This window comes from Natrix helvetica (genome assembly GCF_964273705.1).
Source record: "Natrix helvetica genome assembly, chromosome: 1".
Classification (NCBI taxonomy): Eukaryota; Metazoa; Chordata; class Lepidosauria; order Squamata; family Natricidae; genus Natrix; species Natrix helvetica.
This window is the reverse complement of record NC_138548.1, coordinates 124,657,701-124,678,676: the sequence shown is the minus strand read 5'-3', so window position 1 is coordinate 124,678,676 and position 20,976 is coordinate 124,657,701. Positions and strand designations below refer to the sequence as shown.

General features: G+C 36.7%; 1 protein-coding gene across 7 annotated transcripts in view; it reads right to left on the bottom strand.

Annotated features, from left to right (window-relative positions):
• Positions 1-20,976, bottom strand: part of SPTB (spectrin beta, erythrocytic) — a 138,792-nt gene that overhangs the window by 103,751 nt on the left and 14,065 nt on the right. For 6 of the 7 annotated variants that reach the window (XM_081954310.1, XM_081954308.1, XM_081954312.1 and 3 more), the window contains exon 3: positions 18,648-18,734. The exons of the other annotated variant lie outside the window; for it this stretch is intronic. The gene's annotated coding sequence lies outside the window, so the exon portion shown is untranslated. The remainder of the gene's footprint in view (positions 1-18,647; positions 18,735-20,976) is intronic. 7 annotated transcript variants of the gene reach the window in all.

Here is a 20,976-nt window from a genome sequence, read left to right as displayed (position 1 = left end):
GCCCCAAAAGGTTCTTATCCCACCTTCCTACAGAGAAGAGTTATTGACAATGGAAGAAAGGATGAAAAAGGGGAAAGCTGCAGGATGGAGAGCGGAACAATGTGATGAGGTGGTTCCTAAGTTTAGAGATGTAACTAGGTTCCTTCCCTCATGGGGGCCAATAAAATGCCACTGTTGCTGTCAACTCGGCCACAGAGCGTCAGAGTGCTGGGTTCCAGCCCCAATGCCACAAACATGCACACCAACTGGCAGTAAAGAGAAGGCCCCAAATGCCACCAGAAAAGAGTCATCTGGGCCAACAACCTCTGGAAGAGGATCCCCAATCTAAGGTGACAAAAAGTCCTACCAATGGGGAGGCCTTGGAGGAGGAAAATGCCGAAGATGACCCAATGGTGAGTGCACCCATCCGCCCCCTCGCCTTCCAAGCCAACCTCCCAGTACCCGAGACGAGAGTGGAAGGGGAAGTTGAAGCAGTTGTGGACACCGGTTACACTCGATGCTTTATCAGCATGTCGATTGTAAAGCAACTGGGTATACGCACAAGACCCAGAGCCTGTCCCATTCGGGTTGAGCAGGTAAATGGAACTCTAATTGGAGGGGCCCCACCCAAGCTAATAACTGAACTGGTAGAGTTACAAGTGGGCCGCCACTATGAGCTTCTCAGATTCATTGTGGCTCCTGAGATGCCAGAAAATATTATCTTGGGGCTTGCATGGCTTGACAAGTGGAAGCCTACGATAAAGTGGGAAGATGGCGGTAGGAAATTGATGATTGCGTTTGGGCCGCTACCACCAGTGAAGATAGATTAACAGCTTTCCAGATTACCAGTGGCATGGAAATTGTTGCCATGCCTGAGTTGCCTAGAGAACCTCCCTCCTTCATGTCTCTGAATGAATGGATGGACACACTAAAGAAAGGATGGGAAAATACGAAGAAGGCTCTAGCAGATGCGGCAGAAACCTACAAGAAGCAAGCTGATAAACACCGCTCGCTCCAAAATCCCTTTTGTGTGGGGGACAAAGTTTTTGTATCTACCAAATACATAAGATTAAGAATGCCTAACCAGAAATTTGGTCCAAAATTTCTAGGTCCATTCCCAATAGTGAAGATCGTTAACCCAGTTACAGTTCAACTCAGTCTACCCAGAAGTCTGGGGAAAATTGACCCAGAATTTCATTGTAGCTTGTTGAAGCCAGTAATTGGGTCCATCATAAGACCATCCATTCAAGCTTTCTCTCCTTCTGTAGTGATAGAAGAGGAAACACAATCTGAGGTGGAAAAAATCATAGACTCCAGGCTGAATAGGGGTCGCTTACAGTATTTAGTGCATTGGAAGGGTTACCCTTTGTCTGAAGCTACTTGGGTGAAAAGCTGGAATCTAAAAGTGGAGAAGTTAGTAAAACAATTCCATGAGAAGTTTCCCGATAAGCCAAAGGATCCCCCGGGGGGGGGGAGAGAGGTGGTTAATTTTGTTATGTTAACTTTTATGTTATTCTCTTTTCAGGAAAAGTTTTTCTTCTGAGGAGAGGCCGCCTGTCAGGCCTGCAGTTATATTCCTTTTAGGATATTTGGCCTGCCACACTATCTATTATTTTCCTATGCTGTTTCATGAGTGTAGTAATTGGGAGGGGGGGATAGTAATGAGTAGAATTGTAGAATGTGTTGTTGTCATTCCTTTCTAGAAGCCCAAGGTCATTCTTTGTCTTTGCACCTGACCGGAACTAGATGGGTGGAAATGCCAGCATGGCAGGGGAAGATTGGACCATGTGATGAACTTGTCGGTGTGGGGGCAAGATATTGAACTTTAAACTGAGTGGTAACTCAGGAAGCTTTCAGATTCGAGTTCCAGAGTTTGTGCCAACATGTCTGTCTTATTAAATTGGAACTTTAAGGATAGCTCTGCCTTGGACTCTCTGATTTAATTCTGCATGATATTTGGAATGCTGACATATATTACTACATGATTAAACTGACTTTCCTCAAAGTTTAAGACAGGGGAGTTGTTTCCGTATTTTTTTCTGTTCATACTTTACTTTTACTCCATTTCATTTTTATATCGTAAAAATTATTTAAGCAATGTTGGAACTGGGTTTTTAATAGACACAAGAGTAGGAAGGTTCAATTCCATGAATATCTAGCATTTGTTAAACACAAAAAATATCTTGAGTATTATATGGGGGCATGGATATTGATCTGTACATGAGTAGGCTGTATATCTGAAAATACTCTAGAGAGAAAGAAACAAAATATTATCCTAACAAGGCTTTCCAAATCTGGCCATCTTTAAATGAGTTGACCTTGAAGAAGACTAAAAATCTTGGTAACTAAGAAGCTGAGGTTAACATCCAGGAGATACATGATTAGAACAGTCTGGTGTATTCAGTAGCCATATAAATTAATATTTGCTTATGAACAAATATAAACACATATATTTATGGTCATACACATTGATCCATGAGGATCCATAGTGACTAAAATGCGACTGTTTCATCCAAAGAGATTTCATGACTGGTTTCAAGCATATATTGTAATTCTGTTTTTTGTACGTAGACACATTTAGGGGCCCTAAAATGTAGGCCCCTTTAGGAATCATAAAATATTAAGTATAGGAACAAAAACTTTTAGGCTGAAGACAGTTTTTAAAGAAAGGTCCATAATTTAAGAGATAATCTCTATCTCCATTCTAACCCAGCAAAAGTTTTGAAATAAAGATGAAAGGAGGCAAATTGGATGTGATAATTGATTCCTGTTTTCAAGTACTTTCAATTCTGGGGGAAAAAGTGGGGAGAGAGAGATTTCCTTATCCTTTGATGAAGATGCCCTTGCTGAACTGAACCACACCCAAGAAAGGCGTAGTCCTTTGCAATTTAGCGGTTGAATTATCTGGGGGATGGTGGTTTGTGTCTGTTTTGGCTTTTCCTCTAACCCCACCCACCTACCTACTTCCATGTGCAAGGATTGATAGTGCTTCTCGACTAGCTGATTCATTGCAATGTGCACAGTATTGAAGTACTACACAACCCACATGGATTTGTCCCATTTGGGATTAGTTAAACCACATTTTTCCAAAACTGTTTCCCTAAGAAGGATGAACTTCTGCATTCAGGACAAAATGCTTTTTCCCCCTGCATCATTTACGTCTCTACCTAGAAACACATTTGGCAGTGGAAGGATTAGTTTTCCATTCTGGCTGATTATCAAAAACAAAATGACATACTGTATAGATGGTCCTCGACTTATGACCACAATTGAGCACAAAATTTCTGTTGCTAAGAGAGAGATTTGTGATTTTTGCCCCATTTCACAATCTTTCTCACTATGGTTGTTAAGTGAATCACTGGTTCAGTTAGTAACATGGTTGTTAAGTGAGTCTGGCTTCCCCATTGGCTTTGCTTGTCAGAAAGTTGCAAAAGTGACTACATGATTCTGAACATTGCATAAATATGAAACAGTTGCCAAGCACCTGAATTTTGAGCATATGACCATGGGCATGCTGCAATGGTCCTAAGTGTGAAAAATGGTCATAACTCCCCTTTTTAATGTTGCTGTAATTTCGAATGGTCGCTGAATGAACTGTTGTAAGTCGAGGACTACCTGTACTAATTTGGCTGCTAAGAGTGTTGGTTCTTCATTTGGAGAGCTTCAGATTTCCCACCTTTTAATAGTTAGCACATAAATGCATGCATACACACACACACACACACACACACTTCTCTCTTCTATTATGCTTAGATATTATTTCTTCTATTTTTATCCTTCATTGGAATAATTAGTCGATCACTAAATGATAAACATATAGCTTACCTATTAAATTCTCACATTCCACTGCATAAAATAAAAGCAGATAGTCTCATTGTGGTGGGAGAAGCTTTCCATGAAAAGGAAAATATATTTCCTTTGGATATCTATTAATTTCTTGGGAGTGCATATGCCATGTGCTTTTATGGCTATAAGGCCATCTTTCTAGTGGAATGTGTGCTACAGTACCATGAAATGCATTTGTTGTTCCCACTGTGAACCGAATACACTATAATAAGGACAGATATAAACAGACAATCCTATGATAGATTCCAGCCATACTTCATTCAGTTCAACCAGTTTTCAGTTTGCAGACTTCTCTGACAACATTGCAGAGTATTAAACAGCAATAGTCTTATAACTTGTTTTAAAAAGAAAAGTCTTTTGACCAGATATGTGTGTGAGACAGAAATGCACTCCCATCAGGTTAATAGAACTCTTTCTTTCAGTAGGATAGAACCTTAAATACAGATACTATGCTGAAAGTAAAAATGCTGCCTCAAGTAAAGCATTTCAAAAGTAGTTGTAAGTCTGATGCCAGTACTTTCACTGAATAGGAGTGGTATTTTAGTATTCAAAACTGCTACTGTATTGTTAGCCAACTATATTTCTAAGCATGCATGCAAACACACACGCACGCACACACATTATCCATAAAAGGTGCCTACCGCAAATTTCCTTGGCCCCAAGTAGATAAGATTTTGATAATCTTCACGCAGGCAATTCCATAATTATATGCTTGCATTAAAGCAGTAACAATGAATGGTAACTGCCTCTTTCTCTTTGGTCCCTCCCTGCCTCCTTCCACAAGTTGGCATGATAGAGAGGGTGGGGAAAACGTGCATGCCAGTGCAATTCATTTCAAAGATATAGATAGCAAGTGTGTGCTAAAACTATCTACAAACAGCTGTCATTTCAAAACAGCTTTAAGAGGATCAGGTTTTCTCTTGAACTCCCGGCATATAGCTGTAGAACATGGGCAACAACTGGGAGTCGCTATCAGTTTCCATAACACCTTTTAGCATGCAGAATCTTGAATAACTGTAATGCCTTTCATAGTACCCTGATAACAATTCAGCACGGCAGTTCAAACGCCAGAATGTAACTTGCCTAAATCATCTAACAAAGCACATGATTTAGTGGTAACTTTCTATCGTCCATTACACTAAGATTCCAATCTTATTCCTATGCTATGACAAACAATTAAAAAGAAATAGCCAGTTATAGTGAGATGAAGGAAGTTTTGCAGAAACATCATGATTGCTACCCCTTTTAACTGAAAATTGAGGATAAATGCCAAAGGATTGTAAAAAGCAAAACATGTGAATTATTTAGTTTTGTTGAAAATGTGAGGAAGCCCAGTGACCACTAGCTTAGTCCAGTATCTATGGAGATTCTCAATCATCCAGGTCCCAAAGGTGCATTTTCCAGGTGCTTTGGAAAAAGCACCTTTGGGGCAGCTTAGTCCAATATCTGAATTTGTTCCATTTAAGATTATTTATTTTACAATGCAGAATAGGAAAATCAGTAGTGCCTCTTTTGCTTTTTATTTGTCGATTCCATTAAGTTTGATCATTGTTATCCTAGTGACCATTTCATTATTTCTGTTAAAGGAAAGTTCAAGACCATCTTTCTTACTAAGCAAACAAGTTCTTTACTACCAATATCTGCTATCAGAAAAAAGACATTATGGTGCCTTTTTTTGTCCTCTGTGGCACAATTTCAGTGCACATAATTTATTTTTTACAAATTGGCAATATGCAACTGTGACAAAATAATGGAGATAATTGATCAGGCAGGCAGATCATCCGTTGCAGGAACTGGGTATGTCTAGTTTAATGAAAAGAAGGACTAAGGAAGACATGATAGCAGTGTTCCAATATCTCAGGGGTTGCCCCAAAGAAGAGGAAGTCAACCTATTCTCCAAGGCAGCTGAGGGTAGAACAAGAAGCAATGGGTGGAAACTAATCAAGGAGAGAAGCAACTTAGAACTGAGGAGAAATTTCCTGACAGTTAGAACAATTAATCAGTGGAACAGCTTGCCTCCAGAAGTTGTGAATGCCCCAACGCTGGAAGTCTTTAAGAAGATGTTGGATAGCCATCTGTCTGAAACAGTATAGGGTTTCCTGTCTAGGCAGGGGGTTGGACTAGAAGACCTCCAAGGTCCCTTCCAACTCTGCTATTGTATTGTAAGTAAGGGGAGAAGAATGCTTATATTCACTGTCTTCTGTGATACTATTTGCCCTCCTGGCTAATAGGCTCCCAGGCTTTACACACATCTCTTGACTCACATCTATCAACTTCACTGTTTCGACTACAGTAATAGGGTGGAGGCAATATATCTGTTTCATAAATATCTTGAAAGAAAACAGGATTTATGAAAACAATTGGACAATTGAAAACAATTTTTATATAAAATGTATTCAGTCCAGAATCCAATGACCCTTGGCACAGAGAATAAGAAACTGAGAACAAAACTACAGTGAAATAACTTTAATCTATCTCCTGATGAATGAGAAAACAAGAAGTAACACATTGCAAATAATGTTTAAAAAATCCCGATACCATATATACAAGCTAATTCTTAGCCTACAGTACAGGGGTGGGTTTCTGCCAGTTCGAACCTCTTCTATAGAAGAGGTTCCACAAATCTACCGAACAGGTTAGAAAAGGTTCCTCACGGAGCGCCTGCCCCACCACCTCGCTTGCTTCCCCCACCCGTTCCATCGCTGCTTGCAGGCGGTAGCTTGTGCAGCGCGGCTGGCCTCCCAGGACCTCCCTGAACTTGCCTAGGAGGCATGGCTGCCAGCAAAGCACAGTGGTGTTCCAAGCGTCCCCCCCACTGGTTCCCCACCTCCCTTCCCGGCGAAGTTTTCCAAAGTGTGGTTTCAAAAGCAGCCTCCCATCCCTTGTGCCCGGCTCCAGCTGATCTCTGGGAAGGAGGAAAAGAGCCTTTGGAGAGTGAGGAGGAGGAGGAGGAGGCGAGTGCGCAGGGCCGTGCCAGCTTGGCAAGCAGCGCTAAGAAAGCGCCTCACAGCTTTTGAAAGGAGGAGGGGGTGAAGGAAAGGGAGAATGCAGAGTCGCCTTTCAGGGACGCCAAAGTGGCAGGAAACCAGCACCACCGCCAGAATCTAAAGCTTTCGGCGGCTCCAGGCAGGTGAGGCTGGGAGCGGAGACCCAGGCGGTTTCCTTCGTTTCCCTTGCAAGGGAGTAGTAGGCATCATTTTTGCATTCCTGCCTCCGCTGGACTTCGTGCTCTTCTCTGCGCGCTCCTTGTGACTGCACTAGACATCCAGAAGCAACGGGGGCTGTCGGGCTGGAAGCCCAGCCCCATTAGCCCAAAAGCTACTTCTGGATGTCTATTATAGTCGCGAGGAGCACAAAGTCCAGCAGAGGCAGGAAGGTTCGTGGTGCTCCCCAGTCGCTTTTGCAGCTTTCCAGAGCGCCGAGAACCTTCCTGCCTCCGCTGGACTTTGTGCTCTTCTCCGCGCCTCCTGGCGAGCAAGCGAGCATTTGCTGGCTGGGGAATTCTGGGAGTTGAAGTCCAGACATCTTCAAGTTGCCAAGGTTGAGAAACACTGATCTAAGCTCTCCTCCAGCTTTGAGCCACTGGATCTTAATGGGCTGTGATCCAACTACATGGCAAGCAAGTTGCAGGATCTTGCCTTCATCTATTGTCACTGGTTTAAGAGGTTGATCAAATACCGGAGACTGCCAAGCCACTCCCACCCAGTTACATGACCGCCAAGCCACTCCCACAAAACAGGCCACACCTACAGAAGAGGTTCTAAAAAAATTTGAAACCCACCACTGCTACAGTATATAACTTTGCAGTTACATGTTAATGTATCAATAACTTTCTATATACTAAACAAATGTTAATATAATATTTAAACTGCAGCTCTGCCAGCACTTTTAAATGAATCTCTGCTTGACTGAACCAGGGCCAAAATTCAGAGTTATTTATGAATGCACATGTATGGTAGGGAGACAAACTGCCTCCCAGAAAAATAGGCACAGAATATAAAAGTTTGCTTTTTTTTCTTGGTCACAATTCTGCACACATTTACTAATAATTCAAGGTACTGGTAGATATTTCATTTAATTTTCGAATGGGTATCAAGTACGTTGTGGCTACCTTGCCAGTAACATCAGGAAAACACAAATCATAAATGCACTTTTGAGCATTGCTTTTGTTTTGAAAGATGTTCAGCAAAATTTGCATTAGTTCAACATCCCTGAAGCATGGAATTCTGCAGACATTATTTTAAACAGTTGACATACATTCTTGGAAGTTAAACTCTTCTAATCTCAGATAACTATCAACACAATCATGTTAGCATGTTAACATTTGAGATCTCTTTTATCAATGCATTTTAAATGCAAACAGAAAGTATTAAATATTACCAGCATGAGCTTGCTTGTTTAAAATCAGTTTGCACATTTATTGTCCTTCAGTTAGCCATAAAATACATAATTCTAAGATATCCAATATAAAACTCACAGTTGTTTTATAATCTCTTAATGAAGACAGACAAACAAGTTGAGCAGAAAAAAGATTAGTGCCTAAAGTATTTTAAAATACCTGCAAAGAGAATGTTATATCAGGCTTTGCACAGATTTTATAAAATTGTTTAGGAAACCTGTTTCAGTGCTTCAGTTCAGTTTAAAAGCTAGGACTTCAACTGAGAGCCAAGTTTAACCAAGGGTCTTTATTGTCCAAAGTCTTGAATGCTTGTGGTTGGCCATAAGCATTTAACATTCTTTGGGGACAAATCAATTTAGATTCACCTCAACTTTGATTCCCTTATTTAGATAGGTAACTCAGCAACTCTGTCCTGATATTTTAATTTTTCAGTTTAAAAATCTTAAGAATGGACAAGAAATATGATATACAGGTAGTCTTTGACATACAATTAGGACTACATTTTCCATTGTCAAATAAGGCAGTTGTTGAGTGAGTTATGCCTGATTTTATGACCTTTTTGCCATGGTTGTTAAGCAAATCACCACTGTTGTGAAGTGAATCACACAGCCATTAAATGAATCTGGCTTTACTCCACTGACTGCTTATTGGAAGCCAGCTGGGAAGGTCACAAATGGTGATCACATGACCCCAGGATACTGTGACTGTTGTAAATACATGTTGGTTAACACGTGCCCAAATTTTGATCATGTTACTATTGCGGATGCTACAATAGTTGTAAGTGTGAGGACTGGTTGTAAGTCACTTTTTTCAATGCTGTTGTTAACTTTGAATGGTTGCTAAATGAGTGGCTATTAGTCAAGAACTACCTGTACTTGTTTACTTGACCCTTGCCCTATGAAATTGATTACCAACATTGCAACTTCCAATGGTCACTGCACAAGACAGTTGTTAAGTGAGAACTATCTGTACTGATTTAGACAACTCACTAATAACTTAAAGGAGATTCTTAAGTTCAGAATCACATTCTGTCTCTACAAAAAACTATTTTGGAAATTGGGTTACAAAAGTATTTTAAGAAATGACTCTGAATAGGGATTTCCTGTTCAAAGAAAAGAAATGAAGCCTATAAAAAAAAGAAAAATTGGCAATGTTATTAGCAGTTATCTGATGAAAATGTTATAAATTCCATTCTATCAGACAAGTAAAACCATTTAAGCAAATGTAGGGGCCCTTTTGGAAAAGAATTCCTCAAGTTACCTTAACATTATTAGGAAAGTAATTATAAACTATTTCAATAGACTTTTGAAAATAAAACATGAGAGGGTTTCCCCTTGTTTAAAGAATATACTTTTATATAAAGTTATGATCCCTTAGCATAGGAATATTTTATGATTTGCACTGTTCATTATTAGTTTTTTTGTTATTTTATCTCTGTTCATAAATGGTAGGAATGGTAACCACTCAGAATCAATTCATGGTTCATATAAGCTAAGTAAGTAACTAAGAAAATAAATAACTGTTTTATACAGGATATTGCTTTTTTTGTTTTTTGAATTGGAGACAGTTTTATTTGTCTGGATGCACATAATAATATGCCACCATCTTCCTCCATTACAAATGTACTAGAAAGTTATCCTTGGAATGAGGCAGTATATGAAAGCATTAAACTGTGAACACTATAAATACCAGACAGGTTATGTCTGAGAACAGAACTTTTCGACTGGAAGATTGTGAAAAGTCTGGACAAATTTATAATTGGTTTATTAAGACTGTTAAGATTCTTCAGGACAATGTTGAATCTTCTTTTCCCTGCTCATCTTTGCCTAAAGATTCCTTAGAGATTCAGGCCATGTGATCTAAGAATCCAGATCTTTTTTAACAGCCACTCTCAGATAATTCTTTACTTCTAAAATCTTGCTTTCCTTTCTTATCTCTTGATAAATGGAAAAGATGAAACCATTACTTAAGCTTCCAGCTCCTTTTCCTTACATAGGATATTATAATCACTTATTATTCTTTTTAATCTTTGACCTTTTCTATCATTTCCAGATAGGCAAGCAGAAATGGATCAGTTAAGTAAGCCTCAGTTTCTACTTCATGCATGATGAAACAGCTTCTATCTCTCACAACAGTAAGTCTCAGATCTCATCACCCTTTTTCCTTTTTAGAGAGAGATACTGCACTTATTCTGTTGATACTTCTAGAACTGACAGTCCTTTTCACTGTTCTGTAGAAAATAGGATTATAGAACTTCTTTTAAATGGTTCTTAAATGTAAAGATTTTAATGAGCAAATGAACCAGTTAATGGCAGATTTTCTTTTCTACTGTATTGAAGTGGGCATAGATACATCATATGCTCCCTGTATTTGGACGTGACTGATTATGTGCCATTAAGTCATTTTCACCTTTTAGCAATTATATAGGTAGATTTTCTCCAGGATAATTTATCCCTAACATTTCTTGCACAACTCCTAACAGTGCCTTCACTGCCTCTGTAACTTAGTCCCTCTACCTTGCACTACTAAAAAGGTGTCTGAAAATAAATATCGAAATATACTAGGCTAGACTTAGATGCTCAATAGAGACAGTAAAGACTTAACTGTTTATGAGACTCGTTCTCATCTTCTGATCAATTTAGATCTTTGTGAAGTGTTAACATAAAAAGTTTTATGCTTCCAGAACAGAATTCTTATTATTGCATTAGGTAATTATATACTATATAACAGGATACCAATGGTATGTGGTCTATTTATAGATTATTTCCTTAACAAATTTTGATGCTGAGATTTTAAACTTATTTTGACCTGCAAATTTCACCTTGTTCTTCCAGTTTTGTTCAGTCAGTTTAGACTGATTTATAAGGACTGTCAAATTTCTGACAAGATTACATTTTTAATTATGTTTTTGGACTAAGTCAAAATAGATAGCACCTGGCAGTTATAATTTTATCTGAATACTGAGAAAGTCTGTGATGTGGTTTGTTAGAACTTTCTGATATGAATTTTGTTTTTCTTTCCCAAAGTTTTGTATTTTGAATTGATATGATTTATTTAGCTCTTAAATCATTTATAAGAGAAAATTTAATAAGGTATGGTTGCAATCAACTTTGTTTTGAAGATTGCCACATTTTGAACTGTAATAATTCTATGAAAGTGACAATCTCCAAAACACTGTTGATGTAATTTGAATCAAACATTATATGTTAAAGATGCGCATTTTTTTTCCTGGCATTATCCCTAATGTAATCTATCAAGATATTGAGATTTGTGGATTTTTTGGACAAGGGGGCTAGCCAAAAGAATTATAAAAGAACAGTGGAAGAAGAGATTTGCATCTTATATATGCACTAATGGTTCACTGGTAAGTGTTGTTTGTCAGTATGTGAATTACTTTTTTTAATAAAAGAGATAAGAAAAAAGACTTTTAAAGCAATATGGTAAATTTTGGAATTGTTCTGTTTATAACATTATTTCTTGAGCCTCTTTTCCTTTCTTTTTCATTATGATCATAAAGGATGAGATTAATTTACATTTTAAATCCTGTTGTGTATATAAGTTTACTTCTGTTAATTAATATGCTATAATATAAAGTTATAAAAGAGAGTGTTGTATTAAACTGTAACAATAAAGGAGAATATTTGTAGCTCAGGGTTGAAATGAGGAGTCTTTGGTGCTCTCTGAGTGTCACTGCGTTTATTTGGTTTTCCAGCCGTGCTTACATTCTGAGTTATACAGTAGAATGAATTGACTCTTATCTCAGCTTCACTGCACATGTACACATTCCTTCATCATTATTTTTTTCATTATTTTACTTTCTTTTGTCCATCTGCCAAGGCAGACAGGAACTCTGCCAAAAATGTAATCATTAGCTTAATAAGTTTTGTTTTTACTTTATTTACAATAAAATGTTTTTCTTAGAATATATCTCGGGTTTATTTTGCTTATTTAAAAAGTATGCTTCAAGGAAATGCCACGATTCATACCTCGTTAATTTACAGGGCTCAATTTACCCCTGACACTGAGCTTGCTTGTTTTCTTGCAGATGTTGCACATTAGAAAGTACCACTGTCATGTGTATGTACATGTTAGTGGATAACGTTATCACAAGAGTTAAAATGATTGCACTATCATCCTAGTCAAACACCACTATTTAGAAAACATCATGCATTCAAAATCCAAGTATAGTTATTAAAAAAAACAGAGAAAACATAGGACATAAGTAAATGAGTGAGTGAGTTAAATTTTTCCTTTGTTTTTTAAGCAGTTCTAATCCGGAGAAATGAGATTCAAATAAACCACAGATGTTCAAAACCCTATGCTGTATTCATAAATTTAATTTTGTAACTCTTACTGACAGGTTAGCAGGTATACAATGTCCCAGCCAGTGGTGGGTTCTGGATCCCTGTACAACTGGTATGGTGCAACGAGGCCCAGCGTCCTCCACATGAACGTGTGCGGCACGCACATGCGTCCTTACCTCCTGCGATGCTCCATGACGCCTCCGCGATGCTCCAGCTGCTTAGCGAAGTGTCGCACAGGCGCCCTATGCTTCATGCGCGGAAGGCCCAAAGAGCTCAAATACAGGTAAGGACGGCGGGTAGGCCCTCTTGAGCACCGTACTGGAACACTACCTGGTGCTCCCGGCAGGCAACGTTACACCCATACCGGGGCATACCGGTAGTAACCCACCACTGGTCCCAGCCTGTTCCCACCGAAGTCATACCTATTTACCTATTTGCATTTGCATGCTTTCAAACTGCTAGGTTGGCAGCAGCTGGAGCAAGAACAGGAGCTCACCCACCACGTGGTACTTGGATCTCGAACTGCCAAACTTCCAGTTGACAAACCCAGAGCCTTAACCACTAGGCCACTGTGGGCCCCCACTTTTTTTTTGTTTACCACATAGAAAAAGGAAATATATTATGTAGCACAGACAAAATGCAAATATCCAACAACAAAAGGCGCAGGAATGCTTAATCAGTGCAGATCTTTCAATTCATTAGATTTTCTTGATGAACATAACGTTTGAATATTAAATACTATTTAATATTAAATACAAATCAATTATGACGATATTAACATATTTGCAGGGTGGCCTATATGTGAAGTAAATTGTCTCTTTTTCAAGGACATAACTGCAGCTTGTCCCTGTCCACCCATCTTATCCATTCTCTCCCCCTTTTATGTTCCAAAATATACTATTAAATTTAATTTTTGTAAAGGTAAAGGTTTCCCTCGCACATATGTGCTAGTTGTTCCCGACTATAGGAGGTGGTGCTCATCTCCGTTTCAAAGCCGAAGAGCCAGCGCTGTCTGAAGACATCTCCGTGGTCATGTGGCCGGCATGACTAAACGACAAAGGTGAACAGAACCCTGTTACCTTCCCACCAAAGGTGGTTCCTATTTTTCTACTTGCATTTTTACATGCTTTCTAGATGTTCGGTTGGCAGAAGCTGGGACAAGTAACAGGAGCTCACTCCATTATACGGCACTAGGGATTTGAACCGCCGACCTTTCTGATCAACAAGTTCAGTGTCTTAGTCACTGAGCCACCACGTCCCTTAATTTTATGTACAGAGATTCTAATAGCCAGCTTTTATCAGTTGATTAATTCAGCAAATCTACCATATTTTTCTTTCCTCATTTTTAGATCATTAAGAGACCACTATATATTGGTTTCTCTTTCTTTCATATCCTGGATTGAGGTTTAAAATATTAATTAGTGAAATGTTATTCTAAAAATGCTTATTCAGCTACATATAGTTAGATATGAAGAATGCTCATGGGGATCCTGCCTATTTATGTCTGGATTTAAATATTATTTATTTAAAGAACTTCAAATTATATACATTCAAACATAATAAAACAGTTCTCAAACTTAGGTGTTACAGAGGCCACACTATTCTTCAACAACAGTCAAATGCTTTAACTGAAGTGTTCTGTCAACTGCTCCTCTCTTGAAAACTTAGGAATTCATCAGGTTCTCCACAGGCAAGGTGCTCCATTCAGAGTTTTTTTGGGGGGGAAGGGGGGCTTGAAAAACAATGTACTCTAGCTCCCCCTCTTCTTATCTCTCTTTGGGGAGACCTCTCAAACATGCACCTTTGGAATTAAGAAACTAAATGGGTTACTTCTACCTTATTCTATAAATATTCTCACTATTTTTGACAATCCCAAGACAGGAAGATCTTTTAGGAGACACATCACAGAAAACAAATAATAGAAGATGCTGGATAACTTATGGTTATTGTGCATCCATGTGGATTTTGCTATGACTGTTCATTAAGATTAGCGTAACTTTTATATCATAACTAGCACAACCCGCAAGGTAATGACAGCAACAGCTTGTTGTGTCTAAAATTCATAAATTCTTGCAAACCAAACTAAAAGTAGACTTTCACCAAAATGCTGTTTGTTACTTGGAATCAAACCATTTGTAATCTAGGAATTCTTTTTCTTGGAAACTACACATATAACTTTCCTATTACAAGGCAGCTGTGTTTTTAAATAGTCAATGAGAAAGATAAATAATGGAGCATTTATGGTTCTTCAAAGAGAAAGCATCTTTTAAACATTTTAAAAAATAATAGCAGCTTTATAAGAACTATCTAGAAAGAAACAAGCAATCCTAGATTCAAGTGAAGCAAACAATCTGCAAATATAAATCTGTTTCATGAGAACAGATCAGTAACCAGAGTTCTCAATAGGGTCTGAGGTGGTTAATCAAGGATCATGAAAGATCAGTGATCTTTAGTATGGCCCTCGACAAAAATGGGGAGATTAAATTTGTACAGAGCTATAATTGAAGTCTGTAGCATAGTCCCTCTTCTTCTTTTCAGGTTAAAAACAAAGCTATAATTTCTAATTCTCATTTTATTAGAAAAATCTGTCAAGTCAGAAAAGTTCTCACTAAATAAGTATAGTTTATGTTTCTCCAATATCCAGTTGTAAATCCCCACAGAGGTCCAGAAGAAAAGACAATTAAATATAAAAACAAGCTTGATCTTTCTTGTTTTTAAATATGCCAGATGGTTGATCGTGGGAGGCCTCAGATAATTCACCTTGGAAAATGTCTAAAGAAATACAGTAATAATTATAAAATGCATGAAACTCATTCAAGCCAATGCTATAATTATGAAGGCTATAGGTGTGTAAGTCATTAACATCTAGATTGCAAGTTAATGGTTTATTTTTTCAAAATGATCAAATAAGTTGTTCAGAAATTATATTATTTTAAAATACCTTTTGATATTGTCATGTAAAAAGAACTTATCTTTTCCACATTTAAAAAATAAGAGTAGCTTTAAAAGAGCCATCCAGATCAAGCAATCCTAGATTTACAACAAGAATCAAATCCCAGGAAAAAAATTCATTCTCTTCCTTGCCTATTACTGGGGAATTATATATTAAATCATTGTACGTGAGATCAGTCTTCCTAATAATTTCTGTATCAGGTACAATGACTGAGAGTCCTAGATTCAATTGCTTTATTAATAGAGATGATAACATTGACTCACTAAAATAGAAAATTTAAATAAATACAAGCATGTTTTGCACTGATCATAGCTAATCCAATTTACCATTATATTGGTAATTATAATTGTATGCCAGTATAATTGGCAACCAGTATAATTCTTTCTCCAGTTTCTCTCAATTTGGAATCAAAGTGTTATAATTACTCATTGATATTACAATTTCTACTTATACAATTTTTGGCACACATGAAAATATTTATTTAGCATATTTGTATAGCCACATATTCATTTTCTAAGAAAAGGAAACTGAATTAAACACAAATACAACTTGGCATCCTTTTCCTTCTGGGACAAGCAATGTTACGCAACTCTTGAGTTTTTGTTAATAGTGAAAGAAATTTAATGTGGAAGAAAAGAAAATCTAATCTAAATCTAGTTTACACCATCCCCATTCATATTTCCCTATTTTTGCAAAGAATTGTTGTTTCTACTATACCCTAATTATTTCAATACTAATTCACATATTTTGATCTTTAACTTTTCTGCTTTTCTTGAGGATCTCAATCCCATCCAACCATGCCTTCCTCAGTCTTCCTTTTCATTTCAATCCAAATTTCCTTCATGCATTTGTTTCTTGATGCAGTCATGGCCAAACTTCAATGTACTTCTTTCATACTGATCAATCTTCTATTCAATCCATATTCATTCTGCAATCATTCATTCTTTGTCTTATCTCTTATTTTATCATATATACCAGAGATGGGTTGCTGCTGGTTTGGCCCAGTTTGGCCGAACCAGTAGTGGTGGTGGTGGTAGGCTCTGCCCATTTGCCCAGACGCTTCTGCGCATGTGCAGAAGTATTGCGAGTGGGCGCAAATGTGCACGCAAGCACAAGTGAACCAGTAGTAAACCAGTTAGCAACCCACAACTGATACCTACTTAATTTTTCAGTAATCATCCCCATTGAATCTAGTTTATTTTTATGCTTCTGTTAACATACCCAATCCTTAATTCCACATGACAAAATTGGAAGAAATGCTATATTCAGTCCTTTTTGCTTTGACATACATTTCTTGCATAGCCTTTTTGCCTATGTAATGGCTCTTGCATGTTACACTGAGACCTTCTGCACAAGAGACAAATAACTTGTGAGTCTAATCACACTTGGCCAAATAAAGTATTTCTGTCAAAGTCATCTTCCTTATTCTGTACAATATTTTTGCTGAAAAGTAGTTTAAATCTACACATCCCCTACTCACCATAAAGCCAAGCTGCATTTTCCAGATATTGTTCATTTTACTTTCCATAAATTTTCAAGTAGAATTCTGCCAAATACCCTCCTAGCACAATTAATAATGCTCCTCTATTTTTTGTAAACATCCTTATTAACATTCCCTTTTTGTGCTCAGTTCTGTTCTTTTTTTAAAATAAAGATATAATGATATTATTGCAACTACCAGGGACAAATGCAGTTTTCATATACAAATTAAATCAATTACACAGTTGGTCCATAAGCAAGCCATATTCATGAAATAAAAGGATACACTGTATGTATATACAAAGTAGAAATTATGTACAATTTACTTGGAAGAAAGTCCAATTAAAAAGAATATTAATTAAACCAAACAAAATTATTGGATTATGGCTTAATCATTAGACCTTCAAGCATTCATTTTCTATATTTTGTCAACTGTGATTGAATTTCATTGCTGAAAACAAAGCTGAGTTTCAATATTTACACCTAAATGACATGTTTGGCTCCCAGTTAGCTTTTTATTGAACAAAAAAATTATCAAGCTTCAGAATTTTATTATTCAGAAATGTCTTTACTTTTGACCATTGCAATGCTAGCAACATTGTTTGGGTCAATAATCTATCTCTTCTTGTTGTCTCAGTGTATTGTCTTGCATCACAATCACATTCTGCATATACTCCATCAATTTGAATATACCATCCCTCTGGATAAAAGGCTGTGCTCTTTTCTTACTTTTACAGGAAAGACAAAACAATCAGGTTGATAGAATATACAGTGGTTTTAATCTCTGTTCAACCATACAACTTGTTGGATGGCCTTGGACAAGCTGTTCTACAAATAAAATTAAGAGACAGACATGGACATGGAACAGCATAGCAAAGATAATTAAGACAAAAGTTAAAGAAGAAAAATTGTCTCTAAATTATCCTAAATAACTCTCTTCTGGGCTGCTAAAAATGTAGCATTTTTACTGTCTATGACCATATCCTTATCAATTATTTATATTATCTCAGACTTTACAGTTCTCCAACACTGATTGAGTGACACTTTAATATAAATTTCCTTCAATTTGAGCATAAATCCTGGTAATAGCATGAAGTAATTCAAAAGTTTCCTTGACAGGAATACAAAGGTATTTGCTATTGCTTGCTTTTTTAAATATATTTTCTAACATTTCCTGGAGGTCTTCTGTCCATTTATGCTCAAACAAGGTTGGTTTTAGCATCAGCTAAGATTATGATATAAATACTACACTCTATGTATGTGAGGAAGTGTCAGTATAAACTCATCATGTAAAGGAACAGCTTGATGACAGAATAAAGCCAAGTGAATACTAACGGGATGTATTAAAACTGGACAAAACTAATACTGGAATCTGGTAATTACTAATTTTTTAAAAATATCAGGAACAAACCAATTCCAAATTGGACACTGTAATTCTAAACTACTTTCAGTAATCCCCCAAAAGCATACAGACTTCAGTGTGTTGTGTCAATGTTCCACATACATCTTATACTAAAAATAGATTATAGTTACATAAAATAAATATCACACACACACACAAACACAGGGATTGTTAATCTTCCTTTTCATACATAATCCACTCAAAAAATTCAGAGCTTCCATTTTTCTTATTTCATATTTCACATCCAAAATCTTCATTCATCTATTACTCAGAAATATATGTTACCTCAATCAGATGACTCTAAGCACCTGCTGTCAGTTACTGGGTAAAACATCATAAATCAATGTATCTCTTATTCAATCTCCAAAATCTCTGTGGAAAAAAAAACACATTAATTTGACATCTTTTCTGAACATCCTCAGGGAAAGTGCCAACCTCCCCTCAGTAGGCAAATGGTTCTAACCAAACAGAGCCATAATAGAGATGCTCACTTTTATGCTCCCATTTGTGTTACCTAGAAGTGAATAGGAGACTCATAATACAGGTGAGCAGTCTTCGTGGAGAAAAAGGTCATGAAAGATACCTAGTAGCTAGTAAAATTTATTTTTTATTTTATTTATCTTTAAGAACCACCTACACTGAACTATGCTAAGTTGGCCTCTGGTGAACTAGCAAAGTATTTAAGGTTAATGTTGCCTGTATTAATTGCATCATACAGTATGTTTGCAGTTTTGCAAACAGCTTTCCAGAGGCAAAAATCATAAGTAGAAATAGAAAGACAAAGTAAGCCCTGGATTGCACTTTCCTCTAATATAGAGGTGTGGAAAGGAGAAAATCAAAGGTGTTCCCTGATGGCAAACAAGTAGCTACTACATTACAAATGCCTATATGTGGCTTCTTCAGCAAAATGAGCTTTTCCCTAGAGAAAGTAGATTTCGCTAAAGGCAATAAGTAATGTAAGATGGTTTGTCTGACAGAAAAAGATCCTTATACAAAATCTACTCCATTATGATTTGTAAGAGCATTGCCAGGCATTTAAAATGCTCATTATACTGCCCCTAAGGCACACAACTGCATTAAAAATATTCCAACAAAGATGGAAATGCAGAAATACTACAATTTAATGTTTCATAATTAATTTCCATTTTTAAATATAACTAAAATTATTTAATTAAATTATACTCCAAAATCATATATCCCAAAGGATATATGCTTCAATTTAAGTTTGTTATTGCTTATTTATTTTTATTTTAAACATTTGGAAGGATTTAAACTTCTATGCTTAAAAATATTATGTAACCCAAAACTCTATTTGAGAGTGAGTGGGTTCTTTCTTTTTGTTGTTTTCAATCTACATATAAGAGTTTCCTTTTTGTAAATTATAGCAATAATAATAAAAATGAATTTTAAAAACTTAAAAGTATTCATGCAAGTATTAACTGTTAAAAGATTTTATGCTGATAAAAGGCTAAGAGTCAAAGGAGAACATCTAGATGCTACCAGAAATATGTTTTGCGCTGCACTGCTACAATGAATCAGAGTTTCTGCTACAAATATGTTGGAAAAACTACTTGTAGAGTTAGCAATCTTGACCTTGAGAAAATGTTTATGCAAGCTAAAAAAAAAAATGACTGGTGGATTTACAGAGTTGTTATTACAGCAGACTACAAAAGAAGACAGAATAAAGTAAGTCACACTACAGAATGTACATAAAATTAGCTGTTTAAACTGATTTTATGGTTCACAAATAACCACATGTGATTTTCCAGGGCAATGATATAGTCAATGATATATTCAAGGAAATAAAAATGAAATAGGACATTAAAAAATTACCCATTTTCAGTATTAGATATCAATTAGAACATTATACAGTGCTCTATGTTTACCATTTAAGTGGATCTAGAATGGGTTTTCTCTACTCTGCAACCTGTATCTTAAGTATAAAAACTATTTTGTTCACTTCTAGATATTAGCAAGTACTGCTACATATTGATAATTAATCCACAGATTCTTTTAAAAAAAGAACTTGGACTTGTTACACTTTTAATAGTGTCAAAGAGGGAACTTCGGAGATTGTTTATTCAGCACCTGTGGTCCTCATTTGCTACACCAATATCTCTACACAATGTTTATAATATGATAATTTGTTGATATAAATCACTGAATTTAAATATCTGCTTACTCACAGACAGACATACACACATTTGCAAACACTTTTAAAGGGCTAGGAAAGCATGGCTTAAAGGATAGGACTCAATATTTTGTGATATGGCTCCTGATTTTGATTCTGCAGAATTATTTGTTAATGCTAAATGAGAAGCCTGATTGCTCATATTTATGAATAAACTTCAATTCCAATGCTACAAAGGTTTTTCCTCATTACATTTGATTCTTCTGCACAAGGGTTCTAAGGTTACTCATGGAAAAACTGAACGTTGAACTTGAATATTTGGTCTCGGGTTAGACCACAATATTTTTCTTTCACTAGGACCACATTAGTTCAATAGGAGCATCGGGGAAATGACACTGTAGAAAAAAGGGTGGAATTTTTCACTCTTCATTCTAGGGAGATTTTATTTTAGCTTAAAATGGGTATATTAAGTTCATCAGAGGT